Source organism: Hypanus sabinus, chromosome 30 (assembly GCF_030144855.1).
Source record: "Hypanus sabinus isolate sHypSab1 chromosome 30, sHypSab1.hap1, whole genome shotgun sequence".
Classification (NCBI taxonomy): Eukaryota; Metazoa; Chordata; class Chondrichthyes; order Myliobatiformes; family Dasyatidae; genus Hypanus; species Hypanus sabinus.
The window spans coordinates 31,271,280-31,298,538 of NC_082735.1; the positions used below are offsets into that span (position 1 = coordinate 31,271,280).

Here is a 27,259-nt window from a genome sequence, read left to right on the forward strand (position 1 = left end):
CTGAGGAGGTAACACTTTTTTAAAAAATGACGTCCGCTGTAATAGCAGTGAAACCTATGTGGTAACACCAACAGACAATAGTGTAATGGGAATCCAGTTCACAACAGTTTCCTTTGCACCGAGGAGTGAAATATCAGAGTATAAAATTGCCAAGTGCCACGCCCAGTCTCAGGCCAAGGCTTTATACACCGCAAAGTTCATAGATTGCTATTTCACTGTTTAATAAATGCAAATATAGAGGGGAAAGCCATCAACAGAGCATCTCTCAACTCCAGAGTCTTGTAGAATAATGAATCTAACGTCATGCCACATTCACTTCTAAACAGTAAACTTCTGATTTACAAACTGTAGGAAACCCATAGAAGCCATCCTCTGGTTACAGTATATATTATACAATTAGTTAGCTACTTAGATCAATGTTCTGTTGCAAATTAAACTGATTATCAACTAATGCACTCACTTGGTTTCGTTCCTCACTGCAAGCATCACTTTAATTGTTGTGAAATATCCACTCCGGGCAGTGAGATTTCCAGTGGATCGCTTCCCCAGGTTAGCTCCAAACAAATCCGGTCACACTTTCCGTTTTGCAATTATCAATCATTGTTTTCACGGCTGTGAATGCATTTTAGCAGACGGCTTGAACCATTGATTTGCCATTCTCACCTGTATACAGGAAATTAATCACATAAATGTGGCTCCTAGTTCCATTACAGTAGCAATAATTATGCATGGTAATCAACTTATTGCACTGGTTTCAACTCTGATTCCTTCGTGTCTCAGCACTCATTCTATTCTGCAGTTTGGCTCCCACCTGAATCCCTGCATTCCCTTTCCTCTTCTGTCCCTTTGCAGCCTTAGGGTCATCTCCTCTGACCTCCATCTGGACAATTCTCAAAGCCCTCAATTCTATAGTGGCCATTACACAGATAAATCCTAACAGTTGCGTTAACTCATGAGGGCCTCTCCTGTTTCACAGCCTCATGTGCGGTTTCTGATGTATTCCTCACAGTCTGAATACTGAAGGCTGCTCCCTTTCCTTGACGACGGAGAAGAAAGCTCTTGCCTTAGTTGGCCAGCTTCAGCCTGCAAACTGAATGAGGAATCTGTAGGAAATTCATAGAAGCATGAATGGATTTTTCACACAGAGAGTAGTGGGTGCATGGAATGCACTGCCAGTGATGGTGGTGGAGACAGATACAATAGGGTCTTTTAAGAGACTCTTAGATAGATACACAGAGCTTAGAAAAATAGTAAGGTATGTGGTAGGGAAATTCCAGGCAGTTTCTTGAGTAGGTTACATAGGCAGCACAACATTGTGGGCTGAAGGGCCTGTAATGTGCTGTAGATTTCTATGGTCCATGAACCTAGACAGCTGGCTGTGGGGAACGGCAAACTGCCGGAGTGCCTGTGGTGAGAGATGACTCAGTCCTTCCTTGAAGGATGACTTCAGTGTCCTGAGAGCACTCATTAGATGCAGTTGACCCCAAAAATCGACAACATTGGTAGGTCTAACATCACATAAAAAACTAACAGGGTAAGGACAATTATTTTCCATGGATTTCCTCCTCCATGAATCACGTAGGATTTTACAATAACCCTGTCATTATATAGTCCTTCCTGTAGAAAAGAGACTAGTTACACATGTTGCTTCAGGATAGCATCGCATTGCTGTAACTGTTGTCTGAATTAAGCCAATGCAGCTCAGTGTATACTTTATAGATAATATAAAAGTTTTGCACAGTCACTGCCCTGCTGATATCGTTCATTCATTATGTGTCGTTTCATATGACATGGGCGATCATGGTCTTTCCATGACTATGATTGTTCTTGGCAATTTTTTTCTGCAGAAGTGGTTTGCCATTGCCATCTTCTGGGCAGTGCCTTTACAAGACGAGTGACCCCAGCCATTATCAGTGCTCTTCACAGATTGTCTGCCTGCTGTCAGTGGTTGCATAACCAGGACTTGTGATATGCACCTGCTGCTCATACGACCATCCACCACCTTCTCCCATGGCTTCACGTGACCCTGACTGGGGACTGAGCAGGTGCTACACCTTGCCCAAGGGTGACTTGCAGGCTTGCAGAGGGAATAAGCACCTTACATCTCCTTTGGTAGAGATATCTCCACCCTGCCCTGCCACCCAGCCTGCTGATATAGTGCTCCTTAACGTTCTGCACAATAAAGACTTCTAAGACGTTAATAAGGGATTTGATGCTTGAAGATGTTAGGCATCTTCATTCTGGATCGGGTCTTACTCTTATTGCAGTTGCTTGTCTGCCCAAGGATAAGATCTTGTTCCATTATGACACAAATTGCTCTAATACCTGAGACGCCACACAAGGAAATTAACATATGAAGTTATCAGCAAACATTCCCACTTCAGGTTGCTGGTTCGATAAAAAGCCAAAGGATACATTGCAAAGGAAAACCTGCAGAGATATTCTGGGCCTAAGCCATTGGCTGCTTAGAAGAACAATCCGTTTCTCTTGAGCCATGTATGAGTTTCCTTCAACTTCATTTTTTATTTATTTACAGATACCACATAGAATAGGCCCTTCTGACCCTTCAAGCTAACTGCCCAGCAACCCCTAATTTAACCCTAGCCTAATCATGGGACAATTGAAAATGACTGATTAATCTACCAGTTTTGGGCAGTGGGAGGAAACCCACGTGATCACGGAGAGCAAGTACAATTTTTTACAGGCAGCAGTGGGAATTGAACCTGGTTCACTGGTATTGTAAACCATTGTGCTAACCACTGCACCACTGTGCCGCCCTAATTGGATTTTATTGGATCTCCATGCTGTTCAATAAATCAAATGCATGATCACTTCTTTCTAGTCATATGATAGTAAATATTCTAAACATTGTAAATATCCATCATATTCTTGTTTGGGCCAAAGTGATGAGGCATGGAGTGAAGATTCGTGTTGGAACCCATTGGTAATTGGTAACACGATGGTAGTGGTATTATGTTGAGCCCTAATGCAAGGGAAGAGTCACGTTGCCTCAAAGATGCCTAGAGGTGGCCTTTCGAACCTACCTCATGTAGCATGGCAGACTTACGATGAATGCTGTCCTCAACTTTTGCTTCACAGGACAAAAAAAATAGCGTAAATCTTTCCAAGGCTGCTACAGAAAATCAGATTTGTGTCAGGCAGAGTTGTGAAGACAATATCAATTGGATCCTGCTGAGTTCCTCCGGCATCTTGCTTTGGATTATTCCCTTTGTGTTCTTCTCTACATCAGCTCCTGATGAGTTTGATCCAATTTTGATCTCTGCTGTTAGCCTGACAGACAGGAGTATTCTTTTATAGTTCAGCTTAGAGATACAGTACAGTAACAGGCCATGCCAGCCAATTACACCCATGTGACCAATTAATCTACAAACGTCTACTTCCTTGGACTGGGGAGAAAACCAGATGATCCAGAGGAAACACATGTGGTCAGGGGGAGAATGTACAAACTGCAATGGAATTTAACCCAGATTGCTAGCCAAGCAATACTGGCATGCCAACTGCTACGCTCCAAATAAATACCATCTCCAGATGAAAAGGTAGATGGTTTGCTGGAAATTTCTGGAAGTAATGTCAGAGTGCCACTACACAGGGTGATTATTGACAAAACCTCTGATCATGAAGCATCTTAAATGTGTTACTTCAATATGCTTTCCAACTGAAAATAAATAGATTTTGCCAGTATTGCCTCTTGGACTGACTAACAGGAAGATGGCTGCATTTGCTTTAAAGTTTTTTTGACATGCTCTTTGGCATGAATCCTGTGCCTCTTAAATAACAATAACAGAGGTATGGTTGAAGAAAGAGAGGTCAAAAATACAATGTTCTTAATTAACTTGCTGCTCTAGATTGCAACCAACTGCTACAAGTTCACAGTAACGTACACAAAATGATGGAGGGACTTAGCAAGTCAGGCAGCATCTATGGAAATGAGTAAACTTTTCAGGCCAAGACTCTTCTTCAGGACTGGAAAGGAAGGGAGAAGACACCAAAACAAAAAGGTGGGGGGAGGAGAAGACAGACAGACAGACATACTTTATTGATCCCGAGAGAAATTGGGTTTCATTACAGTCGCACCAACCAAGAATACTGTAGAAATACAGCAATATAAAACAATAAATAATTAAATAATAATAAGTAAATTATTCCAAGTGGAAATAAGTCCAGGACCAGCCTATAGGAGGATAGGCAGAAGGTGAGAGGTAAAACAGGGTGGGTGGGAAAGATAAAGGGCTGGAATTTGATAGTAGAGGAAAGAGACCATGGGAGAAAGGGAAGGAAGAGGAGACCTAGTGGCAAGTAATAGGCAAGTGAGAAGAGGTAAAAGGTCAGAGTGGGGAATAGAGGTAGGGGGAGGGGGGGAATTTGTTTACTGGAAGTTGAAATCAATATTCACGCCATCAGGTTGGAGGCTACCCAGACGGAATATGTGGTGTTGCACCTCCACCTTGAAGTTGGCCATATTTTGGCACAAGAGGAGGCCATGGATCGCCATGCCAGAATGGGAATGGGAGTTGGAATTAAAATGTTTGGTCACCAGGAAGTCTCATTTGTGGTGAATGGTGCAGAGGTGCTCAATGAAGCAGTCCCCCAGTTTATGAGGGGTCTCACCAACATGCAGGAGGCCATATCGGGAGCAATGAACACAATAGACAACCCCAGCAGATTCCCAGGTGAGGTACTGCCTCACCTGGAAGGACTGTTTAGGGCCCTGAACGGAGGTGGGGGTGGATGTGTAGGGGCGGGTGGTGCACTTAGGTTACTTGCAGGGATAAGTGCCAGGGGAAGATTAGTGGGGAGGGATGAATGGTCAAGGGAATTGCAGAGGGAGTGAACTATAAGTTCATGGCTTCATTACCCATGCTTCAGCTAATCAATATAAAGTAAAAGCAACTACAGGTCCTGAAATTAGCCAATAGGAGCCCAGGCAAGATTTTCAGCAAGTTACAGCCAGATCAATTGAAAATATACAACAGCTGCTATACTATTGGTGAGTGGTGAGCTTCTGCGGAGATTAAAACTTCCCTGTCTCTGCCAGTAGTGATCAATACAGTGTCAAGAATTTTTAACCAACCTGAACAAGAGGCGTCTGGCGGAATGGAGCCTCAGGGTTTATTGCTGAATCTGGGTGGGACTCAAATGATTTCGGGTGAAACTTTGGACAATTAAATGAAGACAGAATTGGGCCAACTTCTTCAAGTTTTTTTTCTTACGTCCCCTCTTTCTTCCCAATTGATTGACATGGAAACCATTAATGATATTTCTCGCGTGTTTCTATTTCAGAATGGGAGGGAAGTGCACGAGTTGCCTCACAGTCAGCCCCCAATCCAAAAATAAGTACATATTTTATAGCTATCATGACCCCCACCACCCAGGACATGCCCTTATCTCATTGCCACCATCAGGAAGGAAGAACAGAAGCCTGAAGGCACAGATCCTTCCTCTCTGCTATCCGATTTCAGAATGGACGTTGAACCCATGAACACTGCCTCACTACTTTTTTTTAAGTTTCTGCTTTTGCACTACTTATCGTAATTTAACTATTTAATATACTTACTGTAATCCAGGTTTTTTTAAATATTTATCATGTATTGCATTGTACTGCTGCCACAAAGTTGACAAATTTTACGGCATATGCTGGTGATATTAAACCTGATTCTGATTCTGATTATTGAAGGATTCAGTGCCAAACACAGTTTGGAAATGAAGGCTATAATGTTACCAGCAATGTGAACACTGGCCAGATGGGCTATCATGTCGTTTCAGAGCTGGACCAACATAAAAATAGATTCTGTTCAGGATTCAACAAGCACTGAGAGGGGAACAAACTGGTGTGTTGCAACCATAACTATGTAGAAAATTGCTGGCACAAATCAGGTCAGAGAGAGGAGCATATTGTCCGATCAGTTGCCTGTTTTTTCCATGCACCTTAAAAATACTAAACTTCATGAAAAGGCAGATGCTCAGAAGCACCCAATAGATGAAGAAGCAGGTTGTGGGTTTATGGGTAAGGCCCTGCTGGGAAATAACTGCAGTTCCATGTAGACAGGTGGAAGTTCTCCACAAGAGTCACTGAGTTCTGGACTACTGACTAAACGCCAAAGTCTGGAGCTTGTGGAGTGCAATGGCAGAAGACAAACTTGCTGCACTTCTGCAGCACCTATACTGGAGAACTTGCCCGGCGAACCTTTCACAAGTTAAATCTGACACAAGTGCAGCATGTCAGCTAATATCACAAAAAACAGAATAATTACATTATTCATGTTTAATAAATATAATTACATATCCATTCATTTGTTACGTGCCATGTTGTATGACATGGGTGATCATGGACTTTCCATGATAATGATTGTTCTTGGCAAATTATTTTACAGAAGTGGTTCGCCATCGCCTCCTTCTGGGCAGTGTCTTTACAAGATGGGTGACCCCAGCCATTATCAATACTCTTCAGAGATAGTCTGCCTGGTATCAGTAGTCACATAACAGGACTTGTGATATGCACCAGTTGCTCATACTACCATCCACCACCTGTTCCCATGGCTTCATGTGACCCTGACTGGGGGGCTAAGCAGGGGTTACTCCTTGCCCAAGGGTGACCTGCAGGACAGCAAAGGGAAGCAGCGCCTTACACCTCCTTTGTTAGAGATGTATCTCCACTTCTCCACCCAAATTACATATTACATATTCAATAATTAAGGGAGGGAAGGTGCCTGTCACCCCACTGGCACTTAGGACCGTAATGAAGGTCCTCCATCTTGGCCATCTTTGGCCATTAAAACCAATTTTGGTCTTGGTCTTGGCAGTGTTCAGGACTCCAGCCTTGTGGTAGGAGTTGATGGCTTCCTTGCCTCAATGATCCAGGGCTGGAGTCGGGCTTTATACTTTGACTGTTGCTAGGTCCACCCATGCCAAACAGGTCAGAGGGTAGAGGCCAGAATAAAAGTGGTCCACGTCCCCCCAAATTCAGAGATTCAGCTCAGGGCTGACTGGTGAAGCAAAACTGTTTTGGAAGCAGCAATGAAGAATCTTTCTATATTGATTAACTGAGCTTACTTTTAATTGCAAAACAATGAGTGTGACAAAGAAACCATTGTCCCTTTTTTATCTGAGGAACGTAATAGTGAAGAGATCCATCCTGTTCAAGCGCATCCTAACCAAATGGGAGACACAGGATGAGCGATAAGCAGTCATAGTCAATACCACGTCCAGAGAGACATTGTGAAACTATATCGACAGGATGTAAAAGTTGAGAAGTGTTTCATGATGATACCTTAGATGTTTTACAAGTGGTGCTCATTCCTTATAGGAACATACAGCAGTTATTGTTGCTTTTGAAAAAGAGATAATCTAATTAACTAAAAAATTATTTCAGCTGTGCGATGAATAGTCTGATTTAACAGGATTAGTATCTGTATTTTTCAGTTTTCCCATTTAGTTGAAATCCAAGCCCATCTTAGAACTAATTTTTTGTCCTAATGAGATTGATTTTAGCTATCAGCAGTTTCTCATTTTCTACAGAGCAAGGCGGTAACCAGGTTAATTTTTCTTTAAGGCCATTACTCTGCCTTCTTTCCTCTTCCTTCGCAATGATTATGTGTCTAAACTGAAGGATTATAATTGCTGGTAAATAAGACAATTATATCCAATGATTCAAGCAGATACCATAGGCTCCACTGCACAGCCTTTCACAAATGGAGCTTGCCAACCAGAATAAACCCCTACCCCTGAGCTGCTTCAGATCTTAACTTTTACCAGTCCAACATTTCACCCAGTGTCACATGTAAATCACTTAAATCTTGGGGTGACACCCAGTAGTGTAGTGATTAACACAACACTTTACAGTTCAGTCGACCCAAGTTCAGTTCCCACCGTAGCCTGGAAGGAGTTTGTACGTTCTCCCCGTGACCACATGGGTTTTCCCCGGGTGCTCCAGTTTCCTCCCACTGTCCAAAGATGTACCAGTTGGTAGGTGAATTGGACATTGTAAATTATACCGTGATTAGGCTCAGATTAAAGCGGAGGATTGTTGGGCGGTGCAGCTCAAAGGTCCAAAAGGGCCTATTCTCAATAAATAAATAAATGGAACTTTCAAAATTCTGATCCAGGACCCCTTTTAAGGTGTTAATGGATCAGAGAGTTGCACATCTACTCAGATTCTTCTCTTCTGATCATTACCAAATGAAATAATAATTGTTAATGGCTCAACTTAAGGAGCTTAAAATGAAAATAAAGGGGGGAAAACTTATAAAAGTATCTCATAAACATGAGAAAGTCTGTGGAACCTGGAAAGCTAGAGCAACACACACAAAATGCTGCAGACGTTGTCACAGGTCAATGCCAGATCTGCTGAGTTCCTCCAGCATTTTGTGTGAGTTGCTTATAAAGTTTCTGTGGTGATCTTGGGATGTCCAATAGTATGTTATTTATTCACTTATTGAGATACAGCATGGAATAGGCATTGCTATTTCATAATATTAAAGAAAATGTACAACTAGAATGGTTATGGTAACTTAATTTTCTCAAATAGATTTGAGAACTTGTTGTTATGCTCTTCACACCACAGATGTACTGTGCAGTCTCTTGAAGAGAACTCTACCTCTGCCTCTTAAAATTTTTATTCGTACACAACGCTGGAAGAACTCAGTAGGTCAGGCAGCATCCGTGAGAAAAGAGTAGCCAATGTTTCGGGCGATTCACCTACTCAATGCTATGGCTTGATTCAAGAACAACCCCTACAGCTTTAATAATATTTTAATATGACAGCAAATTGTGATTAATAACCTCTAAGTTCATTATGTAGGATTGACTTACCAGGCCTAAATACAGGTTTACAGAGACCATATTTCTCTTTACTGAGGATTTTTCCACTTAAGGTAACTCAAACAATGCACAGATTACAAATCAAAGTGTAAACATTTAGGAAAATTTGACTAGCTACATTTGTAGTATTCCCCAACTATTAACATTGGTGCAGAATTGCTTCATTTGTGAAATGCTAGGCAGTGGAGCCTTCAATATCTGCTTAAATCATTGGATGTGATTATCTTATTTGCCAGTAATTACACTGGATAACAAAGATTTTGCTTTCAGAATACTTTCGGGTGTATCTTATAGATTTTGGGCTACAGATCATAAAAATAACCATGAATTTTCCTTATCGTGCACCATTTTTCTGAAATCACCTGTATTTGTTATTTCAAATCAGAATTCAAGCCAGAATAACTGACGGTAAGATTAAGGAAGACATTTTTGCAGGTCCACAAATCAAACAGGTCATCAATGACAGGCAATTCAAAGAACTTCCAGTGGGACCGGAGAAAATCGCTTGGAAGGTATTCAAGGGTGGTGTTGAAAATTTTCTTGGCATCTACAGAGCACCAAACTACGTGCAGCTGATTGGTAACATGCTTCAAGCATACAAAATCATGAAGTGCAACATGTCACTAAAGATACACTTGCTGCATTCCCATTTAGACTTCTTCCCTTAAAACCTTGGCCCTGTCAGTGTCAGCAGTGTCAGAAAGGTTTCACCAGGACATTGCAGTCATGGAGAAATGGTATCAGGGCAACTGGAATCCATCAATGCTGGCTGATTATCGTTGGGCTCAGACACTGAGCACAAATGAAAATCATCAGCAAAGCATTTTTAGCTTAGTTGAACTTTTACAAAGCATCAGCACCGCTAAGCAATTGAACACATTATAGTCAATAAAAGTTAATTTCTTGTTTCTCCAAATTCCTACATAAGTAGTCTGAAATTATATTTGTGTTCAGCTTCAAAAAGTCTGTCATAACTGCAAAAAAACATTCTGAAGAAGCAACACTTCTGGAAAAAAAAGTTTTGTCTCGTGTTATAGTACTAGGCACATAATCATTGCAAAGGAAAAGGAAAGAAGACAGAGTAATGGACTTAAAGAAAAATTAAAGACTATTAAGGGCTTATACTAACGCAGGGCCAACACAGTAGCACTGTATTCAGACTCTGTGAGAGGAAGTACAGATTGCACTCACCAATCTCGCTCATCCCACTTTAGCCAGATGATTTAATTAGAGGAGAACACTTCCACACAGGCTATTCCAAACTCTTTTAATTGTGGATAAAGTTAATGCTTACTGACCGGCAGCAAGAGCTTGTGTTGTCCTCAACTGGGAAGAGTGCTATTCTAAATATCTGAAGGACAGATCGAAGCCACATCAGTCCATTTGAAAAATCAGAGCACAGAAAACGGTAGCTCTAAAATAATTGAATAAATCCCTGCAATACTAATATTTAAAATTCTCTCTGAGATAACTGATTTAATGACGTAACACTAACAAATTTGATGCCTTTGCTAAAATAATTTCTGATGAATTTCCAAGGGCATCATGGAGATCATACAGCTTTGGGAATGATGTGAGCATGTGGCAAAAAAAATTTTAAATCAGTTCAACTGGGATTGTACATGCTACATCATAAAGCCAATCGTTTTTTTCCAATATCAATGTACATCAAAAACATTTCCCACCTTAAATTCCCAGATAAACCCACTGCACATTACACATTTTCAGTGCAGACTCTGTAAAGCTAGAAATGTCTTCAGATCAATGAGCAACATATGGAGATCAACCAAGTACAACATCCACACCAAGGTGAAGTTGTACCAGAGTTGAGTTTGGTCCACACTCTTGTACAGATCAGAATGCTGGCTCATGACAGAGAACAATCTTGCCAAGATGTCATCATTCCACACCATGAGCCTCTGGGAGATCCTCTGTACCTTCTGGCCGGGAAAGGTCTCCAACTATGCCCTACTCCTTCAGTGTCAACAAGAGGATTATGGCCACAATCATCATGAGGAAACATTGGAGATGGATTGGGCATGTGATGAGAAGAGAGGCCAACTCCATCACATAGGCAGCACTTCACTGGACCCCTGGAGGGCAGAGGAAACGCAGGAGACCAAAGACAACTTGGCACCACACCATAGAGACAGAAATAAGAACCGTGAACCACAGCTGGGGCACAATAGAGAGGATGGCCGAGGACAGAGTTGGAGGACCTTCATTGCTGCCCTAAATGGCAGTAACTAACTAACTATGTTAATATAGTTCATCTTGTAGAACTGTATGTACTATATTTCAATATCACTCAGGTTGGTACAGGTTGATCCTTCTACAGTTTCTAGTCATTAACTGGCAACTTTCCCTTGGATCTAAAAATATTTTAAGTATATAAACTGAAGTACAAGATGTAACATAAGGAAGGAAAAAAAGAAAAAATGGAGTTACCAAATCATCATAAATATAACAATTTTCAGTCAAGGCCATCACTGTTGGGCATGCTTTGATATTTCAGACAACTTAAATACAGGAAAATCAATAGATTTATAAAGGTTTTAATAAAATTATCTATTTTCATTGTCAGAAACAAATTAGAAATAGAAGTGTTATTTTCTGAAAGCTTTTAAGAATTAATCACATCTGTAAAAATTGGATGGAGATGTATTTCTCTTCAGGTATGTAACTAACATGGTTCACAAAATCAGAAATGGGGTTTGCATGATGCTAGTTACGGGGTGGAAAAGACAAGAGTTGAACAGTTTGCTCTTCATTCATTCCCTCAAGATGCTTGTTGATGGTGAGAACAAGTACTGAATGAAGAGAGAGTGAGGAGAGGTTAGGAGTGATAATACAGTTTTGCTTGATTCCACTGTGCACCAGGACTGTAGTGATTCAGCCCAATCTTTACAATGACTTGCTCTGTGTTAGAAAGCAGGAAGATCCATCCATAGTTAAGTCTCCTTCTTTGAAGGTAGTCATGTTTACAGTGTCTCTGAATCTACAGTCACCAGTGGCATAAAACCATTCCTTATAGGCACCATGCATTGATACTTTAAAATCATTAAAGACCCATCCCATCCCAGATACTATCTGTTCAATCTTCTGTCATCTGGTAGGAAATGCAGAAACATAGAGTCATAGAAAGGTACACCCCAGAAACGGGCCCTTCAACCCATCTAGTCTGTGCCAAAACCATTTAAACTGCCTACTCCCATCAACCTGCACTGGGACCATAGCTCTCCATACCCCTGCTGTCCATGTACCTATCCAAAGTTCGCCTAAATGCTGAAATTGAGCTCGCATGTACCACTTCTACAGGCAGCTCGTTCCACATCCTCAATGAGAGGGTCCTTTCCTATGATACTTCTTGCATTGAAATATACGCAGCTCAGGACACCAGTCACACCATGTTCAACATTTTCATTCCTGACTTTGTTTGAGATCTTACCAATATCTGTCTCCACAACCTTCCTACTAACTGTTCTGGCACTCTGGTTCCCATTCCCCTGCAACTCTAGTTTAAACCCACCTGCAGCATTAGCAAACCTTCCCACTAGGATATTACCCCCTTGCAGTTCAGATGCAAACCATCTCTTCTGTACAAGTCCCACCTTCCCTGGAAGAGAGCCCAATAATCCAAAAATGTATGCCCTCCTCCCTCTTACACCAACTCCTTAGCCATGTATTAATCTTCCAATTTCTACACCTTAGCCAAGACAGTAAGATTGAAAAATCATCTTCTTCCTGGGGACTGTTATGCAGCTGAATAATGCTACAACCTGGCTTGCCAGTGGCCGTTAAGAGTTATGGACTATCAAAGTCACTTATTGCATATAAATATGGGATTTTTTTTAATTAAGCTGTAATGCATGTACTGCAATTATCTGTTTTGCATGCACCACAATTCATTGTCTTGAGCAATGACAATAAAGTCCTATTCTGTTCTATTCTATGCACTGTTTTTTTAATCTAATTTGAACTGGGGAAGCAGCAGTTATCTGATCTATTTTAAAAGTGGTGAGGGACAAAGATGCTACTTCAGAAAATCAATCATTTCAATGGAATATGGGGAATCTGGTCAGAATAAAGTGGAACTTTTACTAGGTAAAACTGTGATGGGGCTTAGAATGAACGTTAAAGAGGAGATATGTTGGGTGCAGGCTTGGGTACACTCCCACAAGGGAGAAAGATAAGGGAAACAAAGTCAAAGCTCCTTAGATGCGAATGGATGCTAAGAACACGATGAAAGAAAATAAATGGGTGTGTAACCCATATCAGATGAATAACTCCAGGAGATCCAAGATAAACATAAAATGCTCAAAGGGGAAGTAAGACAAGCAGGGACCCAGAATAACAGTGAACTTAAAAAGAAATCCACAGTAGTGAGTGGTGAGTGGAGAGATATGGGACCAATTAAGGATATGGGAGATGAGATAGATAAAAGCAGAAGGAATACTAAATGAACATTTTTAAATGTTTACCGAAGAAGCCAATGTTGCCAGAACCCAAGTTGGAAAGAGAGCAGTGATAATGAATGGGGTGAACATTGATCATGAAAATGTCAAAGTTCAAGGTACTCTTATTATCAAAGTATGTATACTTTATACATTCTTGAGATTCATCTCTTTACAGGCAACCATAAAACAAAGAACCCACTGAGAACAAAAGAAGACCATCAAACACCCAGCGTGCAGAGAGAGAGAAAGAAAAACAAGTCGTGCAAACAATGAACGCTCGCATACTGTAGTCAGAACTGAAGTTCACTGAAGATGCAGGCCACGCTGTGAACTTCTAGATGTCCACTAGTTCCAGGCCACGGTCTCAGTCCAGCACAGGTTCGAGGAAATCTCCCAGAGCAGCGAGTGGAACCCACCTGTCTCTCATCTCTGACCCCGACACCCCGACCATTTCAATCTCTCCCAGTACTTAAATTGTCCAAAGCTCAGGTTGTTCCTCACTATGTCTGAAATAAACAAGCAATCTAGATTGGACGGATGGAGCAGAACATGGCATAATATTTCAATTCTGCTTAGAGATGAGTGCCAAGGGATTGACAACTGATAGATGTGCATTCTTATTAAAAAATGGGTGAGACAAGCCAGGCAACTATAGATCAGTCATTTCAAACCTCAGTTGGAAACAATAATCAGGGGGAAATTATGCATACTTGGGGAAGTTTTATTGGTAAATGAGAGCTGGCATCAATGTATTAACACTGGCAGAAAAAATAAAGTAAAAGAACATAAATCTAAATGGTATATTTCTAAAGAGACATAATTATTAATTAGTATAGCTCTTTGATCTGACCAAGGATGTCGGACAGGGCTTAGCTGCACACAGATCCCAACCTTTCTTATGCCATGGGCCAATACCATTAAGCAAGAGATCCATGAGCCCCAGGTTGAGAGCCCCTGACTTAGTCTGAGATCCTAGGTTTATGTAGAAAAATGTAATACAAAAGAAGGCGACAACATGAGTACTACCTCCAATTCTTGAGTGCTAACTTTACAAGTGATAACAAACTTCCAGAGAGGGTGCAGAAAAGATTTAATAGCATGATTCCAGCAACAATAGATCTTAACAATAAGGTTACATTGGAGTGTCTGAGATTGTTCTTCTCGGAGCAAAGAAGGTTGAGATGAGACTTGATATCAGTGTACAGAACTGATAGGATAAAGTGGGGGGGGGGAGCTGAGCCTGCTGCCAAAAGGTTTAAAGATTTTGGAAAATGAATTTACAACTTTGTTCTAAGTTTGCAGCAGGGATGCAAAAATAATTTTTTTTTACAGTGAAGGAAGATGGAATGAATCAGAGTTTACAAGATGGATATTTGAGGTAGAGTGCATTGTAGACCAGGAGGGGAAAAAGTGTTTATTCTATTTGGAATTGCCACAGACTTAATGGGCCAAATGGATTTATCTTGTACCATATCAATTCTATGATTATTTATTGATACAGTGCAGAATAGGCCCTTATGGCTCTCTAAGCCATGCTGCCCTAGTAACCTCCAACAAACCCAATTAACGCCAACCCAATCAAGGGACAATTCACAATGACTAATTAACCTACCTGGTGCGTCATTGGACTGTGGGAAGAAACCCACACATTCCATGGGGAGGAATACAGTGATTCCTAAAGAACAGCATCAGAATTGAACTCTGGGCTCCAGAACGGCCTGAGCCGTTGTAGCATCATGCCAACCGCTAGGTTACCATGGCACCCTAAGTGATTTTAAGAATCTTGTTGGAGAGTGACAGGCAGTAGCTAATGGGTAGCAGATTCAGCTCGACTTCAAAAAGAAGGAATGAGTTTTCATGCTGTTAGGAAATTTAAATTTAGAGGACTTGGAAAATGGCAATTTGATTAAACCCAGAAGATTTTATGTCAGTTGCTTGGGTACTGATTATTTAAGTGCATAATCACCTTAAATCTGTCTAAGTAATTCCAAATGATTTTAGATCACTGAGTTTTGTAGCAATGACTTCAAATGCCCACATCTGGTAACATCAATCTAGCGATATTTTCTCTGTGCACGTGGTGCAGTGTGCATTCTCACACATGCTTGGTATCACTCTTAAGCCTCGGAAAATAACATTAATGAGCAGACTTGAAAGGCTGATCTCATCTTTGACTTCATCTACTTTTCATATTTTGTAACCACTACACAAACTAGGCAGATGTGCTTCTCTGAAGTAAAACTAGGTAGCATATTGTTGTAATGGTTTTAGTCGATATTTGTTAATGTAACTAGTGGTAGATAAATAGCACTTGAATTTTCCAACTGCCATTAACTCAGAAACTGACTATTGATACTTGATTAGACAATGTATTCAAGATGTACCTCGCAAAGGTGAGAAAGGAGTCGTTCCGCCATTAATTATTGCATTGTGGTAGCCCGTCGCTATGGCAAATTGGAGTGTTGGATTTGGAGTTCAATTCCAGTGTCATCTCTAAGGAGTTTGTATGTCTTCCCTGTGATCACGTGGGTTTCCTCCCACAGTCCAAAGACATACCAGTTAGCAGGTTAATTGGTCAGGAAATTTACAAGGTCTGGCATTTAAGAAAGGAAACCCACTCTTTGTGCTTCCAGTCAGATACTCACGCAAGTCCCTCCCAACTCTGCTGGACCTATTCCGAGCCACATAATCATGGAATGGATTACGTCGTTATTGTCATCAGGAAGCTACAGAAAGAAATGTTTAATTGTCAAATTGTAGGTATTTGTTCAAATCTTACTTGCACTGTCAAGAAATGAAGGGACCAGGACTCAACTGTCCTTGAAAACTGGGGATAAGCACCCCTAATTTTAATTCCAATACTGAGCAGGGCATGATTTAAACTGCAGACCACTGAGAGAGCTGGTTAGCAAGAGGTATAAATTGATAAGAGGCATAGATACAGTGGACAGCAGATTTTCTCCCAAGGTGGAAATAGTTAATGCAACCGGACTTCATAGTAAGGTTATTAGAGGGACCATTACACCATTCGAGAGAGTTCTGACAAGCTGCATCTCCATCTGTTTTGGGAGCAGCTGAGCACTGGACCAGAAGTCCTTGGAAAGGACTGTGAGAATGGACAGGAGGATCATAGGGGTCTCCCTACGATCCACCAGAGACATTTATCAGGAGCAGTGCATATGCAGGACCCTTAGTATTATCAAAGATTCCACCCATCCTTCCAGTATCCTCTTTGACTTTCTACCATCAGGCAGGAGACTCCGATGCATAAAACAAGAACAGTCAGCATGGGAAACAGCTTCTTCCCTCAGGCCATTAGGCCCTGCCACATCACATTCTAAGTGTCACTGGATAATTTGTACTGTACCCTACAATATTTAATTTAGGCACACTACTTCATTTATGTGTAATTTGTTCGTAGATTTAATTTTCACTTTCCTAAGTTATTGTGTGCTGTATGTATGTTATGTGTACTACTATACTTTACACCCTGGTCCGGAGAAACGCTGTCTTATTTGATGGTAAACATGTACATAGTTAAATGACAATAAACCTGACAGTGAACTTGAAAGGATAGGGGAAATGTCAGAGATTACTGCTTTATGCAGAGAGTTGTTGAGTTGCCAAGGGTGGTGATAGAGATAGATACATTAGGGACATCTGGATAGGTCATTGGATGATAGAAAAATGGACGGGGGTTATGGAACAGGGAATGGTTAGATTGATCTCAGACTGGGTTAAAGGGATAGCACAACATTGTGGGCTGAAGGGTCTGCACTGTTCTGTGCTCTACATTATTGTAATACAGAGTAATGTAATCAACAGATAAAAGAATAAAAGTGAAGGAAATTAGTTCAGCCCAAAAATGATTGTTACTATCTGTTGTATTTGGCCACAATTTGCACTGTATTTTGATTTGGTCAAAGTTTATTCACTATACAATAAAAAAAAACCTCCATTCTCCTGTCTCAAGTTGCCACTTCTCTTCTCTCATTTCTGCTGCACCCAATTTGAATTGATTCCTTTTCAAATTTATCTTTCTTCAGTCGCACTGTTCTCCCTTGCATTGTAATGACTGTCACAGGTTTGTAGCCTTCATAAATCAGAAGCTGAACTCCCAACTCCGACTTTAAAGCAAGTTGACTCATGGGGCTTGAAAATAATTACATTGGGAAAAGTACAGATCAAATAAATGATTCCAATTGTAATCCTAGATGCAAACGGGAAAGATATCAGTCATAAATATATTTACATTTTTGACAGCTGATTCCACGTGAACATATTTATAACTGATATCTTTCCATTTGCATCAGGGATTCTGTCCACGCCAGCCTTTTTTGTTAAAGCTATCCAAAACTAACCTGTTGCCTCCTCTACCCCCTCATAATCCACTTCTAATTCTTACAAATGATGTCTCCTATGGTGGGGGAGTCTAATACCAGAGGACACAGCCTCAGAGTAGAGGGACGTCCTTTTAGAATTGAAATGAGGAGGAATTTCTTCAGCCAGAGAGTGGCAGGAAAGGATACGGTGAGATGGGAGGAGGGAGGGGGGAAGGCAGTACATCGGGGCTGAGAGGGAAAATGGATCAGCCATGATGAAATGGCGGAGCAGACTCAATGGGTCAAATGGCCTAATTCTGCTCCTGTATCTTACGGATACAGGAGGGTATCCTATGTTCTGAATGGTATTCTTTGTTGCTTTCATTTTAGAAATTCCCAGATTGGAGTTACTTTATTTGAATCTTTAATAGTTCTATCATCTGCGTGTTGGTTTAAATGTATGAAGCATTTGGGAAAAAATACAAAGACACTGGATCATAGGATATATCGAACTGTTCTCACAACTTAGGGGCTCACTTTTAAGGACTTTTCATCTCATGCTCTTAATATTTGTTGGTTATTTATTTTTCATTATTTCTTTTTGTACTTACACAGTTTGTTGTGTCTTACAGGTTGATTGTTTGTCTTGTTGAGAACAGTCTTTCATTAATTCTATTGCAGGAACGACAGACCCCTTGTTTAATGGTATTGGCCCATGACATAAAAAAAGCTCTGTTGTGTTTCTTGGACTTACTGTGCGTGCCTGCAAGAATTTGAATCTCAAAGTGACATTTATGTACTTTGATAATAACTTTATTTTGGACTTTGGACTATATACGATACTGTGCAAAAGTCTTAGGCACATATATACAACTATGGTGCCTAAGACTTCTGCACAATACTGCAGTAATTTTATGCATTACACTGCAGTGCTGTCACAAAATAAAGTCAAATTTTATGACATACGTGACTGAGGATAAACCTGATTCTGATATGTGTCCATATTATGGACTGAGAGTGGGAAGGGGGCAGGGACAGGGGAATCATGGTTGGGAAAAAGGGAAGGGAGCTGGAAGCATCAGAGAGTCATTCTGTAATGATCAATGAACCAGTTGTTTGAATCTAATGACTTTTCTTGGTGCCTCAGGGCTGGGTGTGTCTGTACCCATGCCAACCCCAGCCTGGCACTCCTCTGCCACAGTACTCCATCCTCACCATTCCCAGCATCCTTTGCTCCCACCAGATTTACAAACCTGCTCTCTACTCCACGTTTACAAATACAGTACTGTGCAAAAGTATTAGGCATGCTAGTTTTATATATGTGCCTAAGACTTTTGAACGGTACAGTAAATCACAAAATGAATGGTTTACTCAGCTATTATATGAACAGCACTTCATTGATTCCATTATAAGACCATAAGATATAGGAGCAGAAGTCAGCCATTTGGCCCATCGAGCCTGCTCCACCATTTCATCGCGGCTGATCCATTTTCCCTCTCAGCCCCAATCTCCTGCCTTCTCCCCATATCCCTTCATGCCCAAACTAATCAAGAATTTATCAACCTCTAACTTAAATATACATAGACTTGGCCTCCACAACTGCCTGTGGCAAAGATTTCCACAGATTCACCACACCCTGGCTAAAGAAAATTCCTTCTCATCTCTGTTCTAAAAGGACACTCCTCTATTCTGAGGCTGTGTCCTCAGGTCTTTGACTAACCCACCATAGGAAACATCCTCTCCACATCCACTCTACTGAGCCTTTCAACATTCGATAGGTTTCAATAAGATCACACCTTATTCTTCTGAACTCTAGTGAGAAGAGGTCCACAGCCATCAAACGCTCCTCATGTAATAAGTCTTTCGTTCATGGTGGAATCATTTTCATGGACATCCTTTGAACCCTCTCCAATGTCAGCACATCCTTTCTTAAATAAGGGGCCCAAAACTGCTTACAATACTTTGAATGATGTCAAAAATAGTGTCCTGATTCTAAAATTATTCCTTCTGGTCTTTCATCCTAGATTCAGTTCAAAGAACTGAATGTTAATAATTACGTTGTCTCAACCTGTATGACAGCAAATACAAATAATTAAGGATAAATAGAAAATGACAACTTGATTCTGATAAAGTTTGAGCTAAGAAATAAAACTTCTCAATCCCCCTTCCCCCAGCCTCCCCCCCCCCCCACCCCACTCCACTCCTTGTTTTCTCTTCCGTTGTCAATCCTTTGAATGTTGTTAAATTATCTACGGAGAAACAGTCCATTGCACCAACTGGTCCAATGCTCCACCTTCCTCCAACCTTTCATTACATTCTTCTATCCCTTCATTACTTACATGCCTGGTGAACTTCCCTTATTTGCACTAAGTTTCATTATAGATTTGCAGATCACACAGCCCAGAAATAGGCCTGGTCCCTGCCAAACATCAAGTACACATTACATTTATTCTATTTATCAGCAACTGATTCATACCCCTCTATCGCTGCCATGAGCCCTGCAGGCTCCGACAGTGAGCCATACAATGCTGAGGTTTATAAAGACCCTGTATTTGCTAATTGTTGTCTTATCTAGACACATTAAGCCTTTATGCTTTCTGCTTAATCTTGTCAAATTTATTTTGACTCACCTGGGCCTTCTGCGTACTGTAGATATTTAAAGGGGACTCCCAATTAGGGCTGATCACAGGTCTTTGTGTTTCAAGAACGATTAGTCTTGCTGCGTTGCTCAGTCAAGCCACTGATATTTTTTTGGAATTCCGATGAATAAACTCTCGTTTCTTTCTCTACATGGGGGTCTCTCGTTCCTCCACACCTTGGTGTAGTCAATTGTCAGAGTGCACCGTGACAATCCTTTGGTAACGTAAGTGCTCATCTTGATGTTTTGTTAATTTTATGAGAGTATCTGTGTCCACCACCCCCTCAGTCAGTGTTGTAGTGGTAGTTAATCGTGTTATTCCTATGTCAATCAGTTGGCCGCTCCCACATGGAGGAACTCAAATATTGTACAAGCAGGGTTATCAATAAAGTTCAGCTGAGTATCCTGCTGTGCTTTGCACTATCCCTCAGTAACGAACACAAGAACACTCCTGATTAAACCACCATCTGGGTGAAAGCAATTCTTCCTTAGCGCCTAGAGTATCGCATACAAAACACTGGAGGAAATGAGCAGGCCCACCCGCCCCTATGGAACTGAATAAACAGTCAACTTTTCAGGTGAGACCCTTTTTCAGGACTGGAATCTCCTCTGTTTATTCATCTTTGGTGCCCATCTAAACCAAAGTCCTCAACTTTTGGATGCAGCTACAATTGGGAAATATTTCCCTCATTCCATCAGGTCTGCTGGTGGTGCAGTGACATCAGCACTGGACTCTGGAATGGAGGTTCCAGGGTTCAAATCCAGTCAGGCCATTCCTGAGTATGCTTTCCATCTGTGTTGGGTTGAGTGTTGAATTTATTTTACCTCGTAAAATAAAGAAAACTACTGCGAAATGTCTGTGTGAGGAGTGGCGCGCCACACAATCTTTCATTCTGTGCCTTGTAAGGCAAGAAAATGCCCGACGCTGGCCTCTCAGGCCTGAGTCGATGTCATCGTCAACCCTCATTCTATCTTGTCTAAGCCCCTGATAAGAATGTACATCTATATTCAGTCTCTCCTTGTATTCCTCTTCTCCAAGGTGAAAAGGCCACCCTAGCTAGTCTCCCCCCAGAAAGGAAACACTTAATCCAGGCAATATTCTAGTGAATCTACTAAATACTTTATTAATAACATTTTTTCTGTAAAAAAAAAGTTATGGTATACAATGACCACAAATAATGAAGGGGTGAGTGAAGGTGAGGATGAGTCGAGGGTCAAAACCTGCGTGTACAAGACAAAGTTAGAGTTAGGCCAAGGCATGTTCAAGGAGAAGTCTGTGTCTGTGTGCTCTGCGATGTTTACTCTGCTATGTGTGGAACTGAGGCTGAAGCTGTAGCCTGTTCCGGCTGCTCCAGGCGTCATGTCTGCAGGCTTTGTGACTTTTACTCTGCCATATGCGGAACTGAGGCTGAGATTGTGGGCCTGCTCCCACTGCTCTGAGCTTCCTGTCTGGGGACTAATTTTCATTCTAAATGCTATTTGCTCACTTTCATTGTTTGCACAATGTGTTTTTTTTTCCCCGATCTGCACATCGAGTGTTCATCAGTTTTTTTTTAATGGGTTCTTTGGGGCTTCTTGTTTTGTGCCTGCCTGTAAGGAAACAAATCTCAAGGGTATATAATGCATACATACTTTGATAATCAATGTACTTTGAACTTTGAATCTCCTCTGCATCTATTCCAGCGCAAACACAAGTCTTCAAGTTGTAGTAAGCTCCCTACTGCAGCTCGCTCTCTGGCTATAAAGTCAGTTTTATCTTTGGAGACCCTGCAATCACATGTTACATGGATTTACATGAAATTCAAGGAACAAAAACAATGATCCAACTAATTAGTGCTGGCTTATATTCCACAAGCCTCTTTTCCAATTCCATCGAACTAACCTCAGTCATTCTCAATTATTTAGCTATTTAGCCCCTAAAGGCATCATCCTCTTAAATTGAAATCTGAGTTTCAAATCACTGAAAAGAACTTCCATCATTTGTCAAGTTTCCTGCACATCAAATCGTTTGCGCATTTATTGACTTCCAATTTATTACATTCCTTCAATACACACCACTTCAACTTCTCAGTCTCTGTTGGATATCTGCCTTGCATCCCGGTATTGACCTGTTTGTCCCTTGTTAGTCAAATGAGGTAAAAGATCTCACTGTGTTTTTCTTAAAGAAGAGCTTACTGCTTCCATGACCCAACTAATTTCCTCAGCAAAAGGAATTTTTTTTTAAATTGGCTGAACATTTTAATTCCGATTCCCAGTCCGTTCTGACATGTTGGTCCTCTTGGCCAAGAAGAGCCCACCCTCTGGGTGAAGGAGCAACACTAGGTAGTCTCCAACTTGATGGCATGAATTTTAATTTCTACTCTGGTAAAAGATTTCTCCTTCTGGTAAATAACTCCCTCCCCCCCACACCCCATTCTCCACTCCGACCTTTTACATGTGGGTGTGGAAAGGTCAAGGGCTGGAGAAGAAGGAATCTGATAAAAGAAGAGTGTGGACAATGGGAGAAAGGGAAGGAGGAGGGTACCCGCAGGGAATTAATAGGAAGGTGAGGAGGTCAGGTCAGAGTTGGGAATAAGGGAGGGGAAACATTTTTTATCAGAAGGAGAAATCAATATTCATGCCATCAGGTTGGAGGTTACCCAGAATAAATACATGGTGTTGCTCCTTCTCCCTCCTCTTGGCACAAGAGGAAGCCATGGACCAACACTTCCCTGTGGTCCTCTCCTCCTTCCCTTTCTCCCATGGTCCACTGTCTTCTCTCATCAGATTCCTTCTTCTCCAGCCCTTGACCTTTCCACATCCACCGGGCTTCACCTATCACCTTCCAGCTAGCCTCCTTCCCCTCCCTTCCTTCTCAGCTGAAGAAAGGTCTCGGCCCAAAGTGTTGACTATCTATTAATTTCCACAGAAATGACTCAGCCTGACGTGCTGAGTTACTCCAGCATTTTGAGTGTGTTGCTTAGAAAAAAAACACTTTATCTAGTCATTGGTTCATTGCCATTTGTGGCTCCTTCTTGTTCGCAATTTCCTGCACTAATGCAGGGTTTACTCTTCAGAAGCATTTAAAGTCCTTTAGGGCATCTTGAAAGGCAGAAGCTGCTATATAAACAGATGTTTTTTCAAGCTCCCATGTGTCAACATCTCTAATGGTCCATCCTGGGCCCAGCATTTTGGCGCAGTTATGAAGAAGGTGCCTCAGTGGCCATATTTCATTCAGAGTTTGAGGAGATTTGGTACATCACAAAAGACACTCGCAGATTTCTACAGATGTGCCATGAAGAGCATTCCTCACCCCGTGCACTTCCCCCAACCAAGATCAATGGGTCTGCAGTTGAGAGGGTGAGTAGTTTTGAGATGCTTGTTATACACATCACCGAAGATCTCACCTGGACTGTACACATCAGCTGTGGGGCAAAAAAAAATGCAACAACATCTCTTCCACCTCAGACGACTGAAGAAGTTCGACCTGGGTCCCCAAGTCCTCAAGACCTTCTACAGGGGCACCATTGAGAGCGTCCTGACTGGCTGTATCACCACCTGATACGGGAACTGCACCAACCTGGGCACTGCAGAGAGTGGCACGGACACCCCAGCGCATCTGTAGACATGAACCTACTGCCATTGAGGACACTTAAAGCATCAGATGCAGAAAGACAGCCTGGAAGATTGGGGACAGCAGTCACCCCAATCATAAATTATTTTAGCTGCTTGCATCTGACATTAAAAGCAGGAGCAACAGGCTACAGGACAGCTTTTTTCTACAAGCCATTAGACGTTTAAATTCACATGTCTATACATTGCGACAGTCATAACGCAAAGATTTTTACTCCCTCACGTGGAACGGATGTAAGATTTAAATAAATACTATTTCTAATTCTAATTCTAACTGGCTGCATCACTGTCTGGGATGGTGGGGGGGGGAGGGTGGATGCTGCACAGGATCGAAATTAACTGCAGAAAGTTGTGAACTCAGTCAGTCCATCAAGGGCACAGGCCTCCACAACATCCAGGACATCTTCAAGGAGCGAGAAAAGGTGGCATCCATCATTAAGGCCACCGATCACCCAGGACATGCCCTCTTCTCATTGCTACCATCAGAAAGGAGGTACAGGAGTCTGAAGACACGCACTCAGTGATTCAAGAACAGCTTCTTCCCCTCTGCCATCCGGTTTCTGAATGAACATTGAACCCATGAACACTACCTCACTACTTTATTTTCTCTCTTTCTGCACTATTTATTTAATGTAATTTACAATATATATTAAGGTAATTTACAGTTTTTATTATTATTATTGCAATGTACTGCTGCCACATACCAACAAATCTCATGACACATGCCGGTGATATTAAATCTGATTCTGATTCTGATCTATACAGAGAAGAAGCACAGGGATGTTTACATTGCTCACATCTAAGTTATTGCGATTGATCTCTAGATGCAGAGCCAAAATGTGGGTCAGAGCAATCAGCGATTCTAAGTCAGGTGCTGTTCCAAGTAGCCAGTTTTTCAACATGCATACAGTAAAACTCAATTATGTTGTTTATATATCCTAATGAAAATGTTACTGTTTAATCTTTGTCACGATACTCCTAATTCCAAGCTCTAATCTTCCCGAGCACATGTATTAACAACGGAAAATCATTAAGATCTTAATGGCAGCTGTGTGTTACAAGAAACTCTAGAGGCAATCTGTGCTGTTCTGTTCTGTTCCAAGGCAACTCCCCCATATCTTACTCAAGCAAGTAAAATAATACTCAGAACTCCATAGATATGAAAGAGCTGGAAAAATGGAATTACCTCAATAATAGAAAGCAAAACAAAATAAATTGAAAATAACCTCAGGGTGAAGTATCGTGTATGCACTGTGTACCACTTAACTCAGATCATTAACGCTGATAATCTGTTGTGTTGGATCTTGTTTATTCCCACAGAGTGTGGTGGGAATTGGCAGAAGAAGAATCAGTCCAGGACTGAAGCAACGTTGAATCCTGCTTGCCCATTGGCCTTTAGCCAACAACTTCAAAATGTACCCTCTTGGACATCAGAAATGAAACTCCTGACTTTCATCAGCATTTGAGCTGGGACTTCAACAAAGCAGTTGTTTTCATTTCACTTGTTATGCGCATATGCTCATCCAGGTGTAAAAGGGATGACATAGCCAAGAAACAGAATATTTCTGTGGTACATGGGAACAGTTTTACCAAAAAACAAGCACATGCATTGTTGTTTAGTTGCATGACTCTATTGGTTCCACATTTGTTATTATTGATAATGGCTAATCTTTTGCCAGCATAGAATGTCAACAGCACAAAGGTGGGCTAAGGAACTCAGACAGCCATATTCTTAATATACTTCCCAGTTCAAGTTCACATCCAGATCATCCATATTTCAAGTTGTATAAGGCCTAATTTGGAGTATTGTGTGCAGTTTCAGTCACCAACCTACAGGAAAGATGTCAACAAGGTTGAAAGGGTGCAGAGAAAATTTACTCTCAAGGACCTGAATCATAAGGCAAGGTTGAATAGGCTAGGGCTATCCCTTGGAATGTAAAACATTCAAGGGAGATTTTATAGAGATCTACAAAATTATGAGGAGTATAAATAGGGTAATGCAAACGGGCTTTTTCCAGTGAGGTTGGGTGGGACTACAACCAGAGGTCATGGGTTAAGGGTGAAAAGTGAGAAGTTTAAGGGGAACATGAGGGGAATCTTCTTCACTCAGAGGGTCATGAGAATGGAAATGAGCTGCCAGCAAAAGTGGTGCACCCAAACTCAATCTGGATAAGTTCATGGATAGTAGGGATATGGAGGACTATGGTCCCAGTGCAAGTTGATGGGAATAGGCAGTTTTAATGGTTTTGGCATGGATTAGATGGGCCAAAGGTCCTTTTTCTGTGCTGTACTTCTCTGTGACTCTATGGCCTTTCTTCTACATTAACCTACAACACCATTTTCCAATTCTCCAAGAGGACTGCAACCTTATTGTAGGATTTGGAGGCTTGTGTGCCTCAATGGCCCAGAAGAGTTATGTTGGCTGGACTCAGGGCTTTATACTTCGGCTCTTGGTAGGGTCACCCTGATGGTCTATCATTAAAAAGTGTAATTAGTGTAGTATCTGTGTAAATGAGTGGTTGATGGTTGGTGTGGATGCAGTGGGCTGAAGGGACTGTTTCTGAGTTATTTACTGAAAACCTGTGACAACCAAGTGGCTGCAGTGTTCAAGGACATCCTTAGCTTTCCACTGCTACAGTCTGAGGTTCCCACCTCTCCAAAAGGATAGCAATTACACTGGTGAGATACTTCAAGGACTATCACCAGTAGCATCTGCTGTGGTAATTAAGTTCTTTGAGAGGTTTGTTGTGGCTAGAATTAACTTCATTACTACCACTGGGGCCCGAAGATCTGCACTCAATGATTTAGGAACTGCTCTATCCCCTCCGCCATCAGATTTCCGAACAGTCCACGAACCCATGAATATTGTTTCTTTTTTTTGTGTACCATCATTATCATTATATGCTGTGTTGTATGACATCATCGTTATGTGCCATGTTGTATGACATCATCATTATGTGCTGTGTTCATGACCATGATTGTTCTTGGCAAATATTTCTACAGAAGTGGTTTGCCATGGCCTTCTTTTGGCTATTATCAATACTCTTCAGAGATTGTCTGCCTGACATCAGTGGTCTCAACCAGGATTTGTGATATGCACCAGCTGCTCGTATGACCACCCACCGCCTGCTCCCATGGCTTCACGTGACCCTGATTAGGGGTGGAGGCGCGAAGCAGGCACTACACCTTGCCCCAGGGTTACCTGCGGGTTAGCGGAGGGAAGGAGTGCCTTACACCTCCTTTGGTTGAGACGTATCTCCACCCACCACCTATTTTTGTTCCTTTTTTTTGTAATTTATTTTAACTTTTATGTCTTTGTGCCACAAAACAAATTTCATGACACAAAAGTCAGTGATAATGAACTTGATCCTGATTCTGATTCTAGGATCCAG

General features: G+C 41.4%; 1 long non-coding RNA gene across 1 annotated transcript in view; it reads right to left on the reverse strand.

Annotated features, from left to right (window-relative positions):
• Window positions 1–27,259, reverse strand: part of LOC132383359 (uncharacterized) — a 247,973-nt gene that overhangs the window by 172,808 nt on the left and 47,906 nt on the right. Inside the window, exon 2 of the long non-coding RNA XR_009508641.1 lies at window positions 461–663. This is a non-coding gene — a long non-coding RNA (uncharacterized LOC132383359). The remainder of the gene's footprint in view (window positions 1–460; window positions 664–27,259) is intronic.